Raw genomic sequence first — 7,710 nt, 5'->3', positions numbered from 1 at the left:
ACCTTGGGGGACAGATCAAGTTTTGCTTATGATTTCCGGAAGCAAAAGCAAGCAATGACCTAGGTCAAGTTAGTCTTGCAAAATAAGCTGACTTCAGCTCTGTTTGTATGACTAACCTGGTTTTGTCTGCTCAGGGAATTTTCAAGGCTCGTCTCTAGTTTGGTTTTCGTTTCGAGAATTCCCTCCCTTTTGGTCATTCTCTCAGCAGGTTGAGAGTATGACCAACTGGTATTATGTTATTCTCCTTACCACTGTTGATGTAATCAGGCCAAAGAATCATATATCTGCTGTTTCCATTTGTTGAGTAGTCAGGCCAGAGGGCCATGTAGTCACCGTCTTCATCATTTGTGTAGTTATTGTTGATTCCATCCAGTTGCCTAATCCTTTGTGAATACCATGTGGCATGTGAGTGGGGACTGACAGGCGTTTAAAACCTGAGAGAGTATACGATACGCTAGTGAGATTAATATGATGACTATAGGGAGAACAATAGCCACAGATTGAGAAATTCCCCAGAGCTGAGACCGTAGACACCGAGATTTAACCAGTTAAATAACTCAAATGGGTTATAGGCATAACACGATGTCTCGGCAAACACATATCCTCATGATTACTTAGGACAGGATGAATATGAGGATGTTTTATTTCAGGAGGCAGTGTTGCAGGTGAATTTTCACCTGCTTTAGGTCTCATTCTGATGTGAGCAATCAGGTAATTTAATGAGAGGCATTTCTATGGAAACAGAAGAAAAACAAAGGTTAATAGTTTAAGCAAATTATAAATTCAGTTTCTGAGTTTGGAGAGCAGCCAGTTGAGAAGATTTCTAGATGTCGGGTTCTAAGCATCTTTAGATGGAGTGAAGGCAGGCAGCGGCAATCTGACACATTCCTGGTTTGCAGTGTGAATGTCTCTGGTGAGCTCTGAGTGGCTGCATAGCAGTAGGCATGGAGATTGTCCACACATGAGCTGTTGTGCTGATTTCTTTGAAGTGTATATCAAGTTATCCAGCTTTAGTTGCATGGCTTCCAGAAAAGGGCAGTTTTAGTTGTATAGTGATTGCAAGCCAAAAGAGTGAGAGAAAGTGGAAAATGTTAGTTTGGAGAGTTCTAGCCAAATGTTGGAGAAAACTTTGAAGAATTCAGGATCTAGTCCAGTTTATAGGTGAAAACAAAATCTCAAAGACAATTAACAACACAGGAATCTGGTATCTACAAAGGTACATGACTGAAACATAATTTTTCTCTTTATAATCATCCCCATTTCTATGAAAAGAAACCACAGTAAGACTAATTTGTTTGCAAATTAAGTCTCGTTTTAATAAACATGGCCTGGATATTTATAGAGGTGCAGCAAGAATAGTGATTGACCATATAGGCTGTTTTAAATCTGCTTTGGGGCGCCTGGGTGGCTTAGTTGGTTAAGTATAGGCTGTTTTAAATCTGCTTTGGGGCGCCTGGGTGGCTTAGTTGGTTAAGCGTCCGACTTCAGCTCAGGTTAAGATTTCACAGTTCATGAGTTTAAGCCTTGCATGGGGCTCTGTGCTGACAGCTCAGAGCCTGGAGCCTGCTTCAGATTCTGTGTCTCCCTCCTCTCTCTGCCCCTCCTCCGCTTGCGCTCTCTCTCTCAAAAATAAATAAACACTAAGATATTAAAAACAAGTATATCTGTTTTGCTGGGACTTTTTCATAAGGAATTTCAGATTGGACTTTCAAAACCCTCTTGAAGGTAGGAAGCCAAGCCTAGGATTTACCCAGTTGGTCCCTTTACAAGGAGAAAAGATTCTTACTGAACTTATGCAAATTAATACATTGTCATGAAAAACAAGAGTATTCAGTAAGAGTTTCCAAATTCTGCAGGGGTCAGATAGGGAGCAAAAGATAAATGTTTCAACCTTTGTTGCAAATACGTACCGTCAAATTGTTCTAAGTTATTGATTAAAATAGATGAAAAAAATAATTCTTTATATCTGGAAAACAAAACAAAGAATTAGCAATAGTTTTTTTGTGTGTGTGTTTTTTGTTTTGTTTTGTTTGTTTTGTTTGCTTGTTTTCCCCTCCTTCAGAGTTTCTTATCCTCATGGAGCTCAGTACAGATCTGTGGAAAGGTTCTCATCACAGAGAACTGGCAATTGTTTTAAATGAAGTAATAAAAATTATAATCATCTTCATCAGTTCATTCAGTGTTACACACTTAATTATTGTTTTGCTTCATCTTGGGTTAGCAGCTTTATGAATCAATCAGTTTTCCATTGAAGTTTTAAAGTTCTTACTCAGTTTAATGTTATAGTCTTAAAGTCACCAGAGACCTGCATTTTAAATTACTTGTTAGGGTCCTTTCTGTGAATCTCTTTGAGGATAAAACACTTTTGTTTGTAATTGATCAGAATGCTGTTAGAGAAGAATTGAGAGTAAAAAATAATTGTGAATGACAAAAACCTTAAAAATAGCCATGGTTAAAGATCCAAACCAAGATGCAATTGACTTAGTTATCCATTCAACCAAAGTGACAATTAAAAGACTTCAAAGGCAAGTAAAACCTTGGCTCTAATAGAGATGACTCCGTTATTTTTCGAAGTAACCAAAGACTTGAAAGAGACAATGTAGGGGCGCCTGGGTGGCTCAGTCCGTTGAGCGTCCGATTTCGGCTCAGGTCACGATCTCGGGGTCAGTGAGTTCGAGCCCCGCGTCGGGCTCTGGGCTGATGGCTCAGAGCCTGGAGCCTGCTTCCCATTCTGTGTCTCCCTTTCTCTCTGCCCCTACCCCGTTCATGCCTTGTCTCTCTCTGTCTCAAAAATAAATAAACGTTAAAGAAAAAAAATTAAAAAAATAAAAATAAAAAAGAAAGAGACAATGTAAAGCACAGGAAATAATTTCATAAGACACAGAATCTTTATTTCCTAGGCAGATTACATTATAGGTAAAGAAACTTTGTTTATAATTCCTTATAAAAAGCAAACCACCAATCTAAAAAACTAAAACACACATCCTTTTAACAGAGAGAAAACCAAGTTCTAACACTGCATCAGTATACTTTTGATATTAAAATTGTCTCTTTTTAAAAAATAAATCCATTCCAACTTAGCTTCACCACGCATAAAATTCCTTTCAGAAGATTCATTTTCCATAAACCTTTTACAACTTCCTATATCCATTTAGGTTTTGTCCTTTTTCCTTTCTTAATTTCAAACAATCATTTATATCTTTCCTTACCCAACCCCCCTCCTCCCACACCATATTCTATTTTCCTTACTTAGTTTTCATACAGAGTCATTTTTTAACCCTTTTTTTTAGACCTAGTAGTTTTATTTTTACATATCAGTTATAAATTTTTACTATTGGTAATCTTTGCTTTCCAGTGAAAACTAGGAATTAGGCAATAGTGAACTATCATATTTAGTATCCTGTAGTAGATTAGCAATTTTAAATATATTTCATAATTCCTAGAAGTATTTTCTTCCTTGTAGTAAGTATTTCAGTGTGGCACAGAACATGTTTATCAATACTCAAATACCTTTTGTCTCTGTAAAAAATTAAAAAGCCCAAAGTAGATAAACTTATGCTTAGCATTTAATGTTTATTTTGTTTGGAGATGATTTAGAAATTCAATGAATATCCATGGACTTTGTGTAAACTTTTATCTTACTTACATTTATTTAAATTACTTTCTTTAAACAAGTACCAGTACCTGCTTACTCACCAGCCTGAGTCATTGACGGGTTTCTTTGGATCTCACTTCTGATCCTGTGGAATGTCAAAAGTTCAGAAATAACAGAAGTGACACAGATGAATCACCAAAGCAGTAATTAGTAAAAGTGTATTGTGCTCACCCAACAAGACAGTTGGCAGAATGGAAGCACTTAAACCAAAATATGAAGCGAGGCTCAGGGGTGCATTGTTATAAAGAAGCGTACGTAGCAAGAAAGCAGTGACTATTCTTCATGGTGATTGGTTAGAATATTGGAATTTCTTTAAATGATAGGGAATTGGTCAGTGGTTCCTTCATATAACCTTGGGAAGCAGTTCAAGTTTTGCTTATGATTTCTAGAAGCAAAAGCAAGAAGTGACCCGGGTCAAGTTAGTCTTAACAAAATAAGCTGACTTCAGCTTTGTTTACCCGACCAAACTGGTTTTATCTGCTCAAGGAATTTTCAAGGTTGGTCTCAGCTTGTTTTTGATTTTAACACTCCTATTTCCAATCCTTCCGATCCTATGTGTACTGTTTTATTTAAAATTTTCTTTCCCTTATAATGATTCATACAACATGGTTTAAATTCTATGAATAACTACATTTAATTAAAAATACCTCATTATTAGGGGAGTCTGGGTGGTTCAGTTGGTAAAGCTCTGCTCATGATCTCACAGTTGTAAGTTTGAGCCCTGCATTGGGCTCTGTGCTGACAGCTCGGAGCCTGGAGCCTGTTTCAGATTCTGTCTCCCTCTCTTTTAGCCCCTCGCCTGCTCACTCTCTGTCTGTCTCTCTCTCTCAAAAATGAATAAACATTTTAAAAAAGATTATCATTATTAGTTTTGTTAATTTTTATCTTTTTTTTTTAGAATAAATTCTGATCTTCATTTTATTCACTTAAAAAATTTATTTACTGGGGCGCCTGGGTGGCGCAGTCGGTTAAGCGTCCGACTTCAGCCAGGTCACGATCTCGCGGTCCGTGAGTTCGAGCCCCGCGTCAGGCTCTGGGCTGATGGCTCGGAGCCTGGAGCCTGTTTCCGATTCTGTGTCTCCCTCTCTCTCTGCCCCTCCCCCGTTCATGCTCTGTCTCTCTCTGTCCCAAAAATAAATAAAAAACGTTGAAAAAAAAAATTTTAAAAAAAAATAAAAAAAAAAAAAAAAAAAAAAAATTTATTTACTTATTTAAGTAATCTTTACACCCAATGTGGGGCTCGGAACTCATGACCCCAGGTCAAGGGTCATATTCTTTACTGACTGAGGCAGCCAGACGCCCCTCATTTTATTCTTTTAACCATATTTACAACAAGTATTTATGCAAAGCTATGATTATGGAATTTCATTGCTCACTACCAATATTTTATATTTTAGTTTATCTAGTTTTAAATTTATTAGTGTGATTTTTTAAATAATTTATTTATTTTTAAATTTATATCCAAGTTAGTTATCATATAGTGCAACAATGATTTCAGGAGTAGATTCCTTAATGCCCCTTACCCATTTAACTCATCCCGCCCCACAACCCCTCCAGCAACTCTCTACTTGTTCTCTATACTTAAGAGTTTCTTATGTTTTGTCCCCCTCCATGTTTTTATATTATTTTTGCTTCCATTCCCTTATGTTCATCTATTTTGTATCTTAAAGTCATCATATGCGTGAAGTCATATATTTGTCTTTCTCTGACTGACTAATTTTGCTCAGCGTGATACCCTCTAGTTCTATCCACACAGTTGCAAATGGCAATATTTCATTCTTTTTGATTGCTGAGTAATACTCCATATATATATATATATATATATATATATATATATATATATATACACATCTTCTTTATCCATTCATCTGTTGGTGGACATTTGGGCTCTTTCCATACTTTGGCTATTGTCGGTAGTGCTGCTATAAACGTTGGGGTGCATGTGCTCCTTCGAAACAACACACCTGTATCCCTTGGCTAAATACCCAGTAGCGCAATTGCCGGGTCATAGGGTAGTTCTATTTTTAATTTTTTGAGGAACCTCCATACTGTTTTCCAGAGTATCTGCACCAGTTTGCATTCCCACCAGCAGTACAAGGGAGATCCTCTCTCTCCACATCCTCACCAACATCTGTCATTGCCTGAGTTGTTAATGTTAGCCATTCTGACAGGTGTGAGGTGGTATCTCATTGTGGTTTTGATTTGTATTTCCCTGATGATGGGTGATGTTGAGCATTTTTTCATGTGTCGAGTGGCCATCTGGATGTCTTCTTTGGAGAAGTGTCTATTCATGTCTTTTGCCCATTTCTTCACTGGATTATTTGTTTTTTTCAGTATTGAGTTTGAGAAGTTCTTTATAGATTCTGGATACTAACCCTTTATCTGATATGTCATTTGCAAGTATCTTCTCCAATTTTGTCAGTTGCCTTTTAGTTTTGCTGATTGCTTCCTTCACTGTGCAGAAGCCTTTTATTTTGATGAGGTCCCAATAGTTCATTTCTGCTTTTGTGTCCTTTGACTCTGGAGACGTGTTGAGTAAGAAGTTGCTGTGGCCAAGGTCAAAGAGGCTTTTGCCTGATTTCTTTTCCAGGATTTTAATGGCTTCCTGTCTTACCTTTAGGTCTTTTATTCATTTTGAGTTTTATTTTTGTGTATGGTGTAAGAAAGTGATCCAGGTTCATTCTTCTGCATGTCACTACCCAGTTTTCCCAGCACCGTTTACTGAAGAGACTATATTTATTCCATTGGATATTCTTTTCTGCTTTGTCAAAGATTAGTTGGTCATATGTTTATGGGTCCATTTCTGGGTTCTCTATTCTGTTCCATTGATTTGAGTGTCTGTTTTTGTGCCAGTACCATACTGTCTTGATGATTACAGCTTTGTAATACAGCTTGAAGTCCAGGATTGTGATGCCTCCAGCTTTGGTTTTCTTCTTCAGGATTGCTTTGGCTATTCAGTGTCTTTTCTGGTTCCATACACATTTTAGGATTGTTTGTTCTAGCTCTGTGAAGAATGCTGCTGTTATTTTGATAGAGATCACATTGAATGTGTAGATTGCTTTGGGTAGTATTGACATTTTAACAGTATTTGTTCTTCCTATTGAGGAGCATGGAATCTTTTTCCATTTTTTTGTGTCTTCTTCAATTTCTTTCATAAGCTTTCTATAGTTTTCAGTGTATAGATTTTTCACCTCTTTGGTGAGATTTATTCCTAGGTATTTTATGGTTTTTGGTGCAATTGTAAATGGGATCGATTCCTTGATTTCTCTTTCTGTTTCTTCATTGTTGGTGTATAGGAATGCAACTGATTTCTGTGCATTGATTTTATATCCTGAACTTTGCTGAATTCATGAATCAATTCTAGCAGTTTTTTTGTGGAAGCTTTTGGGTTTTCCATATAGAGTATCATGTCATCTTCAAAGAGTGAAAGGTTGACCTCCTCCTGACTTTTATTCCTTTGTGTTGTATGATTGCTGAGGCTAAGACTTCCAATACTATGTTGGCTAACAGTGGGGAGAATAGATATCCCTGTCTTGTTCCTGATCTTAGGGGAAAGGCTCTCAGGTTTTCCCCATTGAGGGTGATATTAGCATTGAGTCTTACAATTATGGCTTTTCTGATCTCGAGGTATGATCCTTCTATCCCTACTTTCTTGAGGGTTTTTAGCAAGAAAGGATGCTGTATTTTGTCAAATGCTTTCTCTGCATCTATTGAGAGGATCCTATGGTTCTTGTCCTTTCTTTTATTGATGTGATGTATCACTTTGATTATTTTGTGGATATATTTTTTTTAATTTTTTTAATGTTTATTTATTTTTGAGACAGAGAGACAGAGCATGAACGGGGGAGGGCCAGAGAGAGGGAGACACAGGATCTGAAGCAGGCTCCAGGCTCTGAGCTGTCAGCACAGAGCCTGACGCGGGGCTGGAACTCACAGAGCGGGAGATCATGACCTGAGCCGAAGTTGGTCGCTTAACCGACTGAGCAACCCAGGCGCCCCTATTTTGTGGATATTTAACCAGCCCTGCATCCCACGTATAAATCCCACTTAGTCAT

At 37.5% G+C, this 7,710-nt stretch overlaps 1 long non-coding RNA gene across 1 annotated transcript; it reads right to left on the bottom strand.

Annotated features, from left to right (window-relative positions):
- Positions 1–625: 625 nt before the first annotated feature.
- On the bottom strand, positions 626–3,851 carry LOC132676818 (uncharacterized). Its single transcript, XR_013550488.2, has 2 exons — positions 3,697–3,851; positions 626–1,966 (listed from the first exon to the last, which is right to left on the bottom strand). It is a non-coding gene; the product is annotated as an uncharacterized LOC132676818 (long non-coding RNA).
- Positions 3,852–7,710: the final 3,859 nt, after the last annotated feature.

This window comes from Panthera onca, chromosome D2, assembly GCF_046562875.1.
Source record: "Panthera onca isolate mPanOnc1 chromosome D2, mPanOnc1 haplotype 2, whole genome shotgun sequence".
Taxonomy (NCBI): Eukaryota; Metazoa; Chordata; class Mammalia; order Carnivora; family Felidae; genus Panthera; species Panthera onca.
This window is presented reverse-complemented; position numbering and strand designations above follow the sequence as displayed.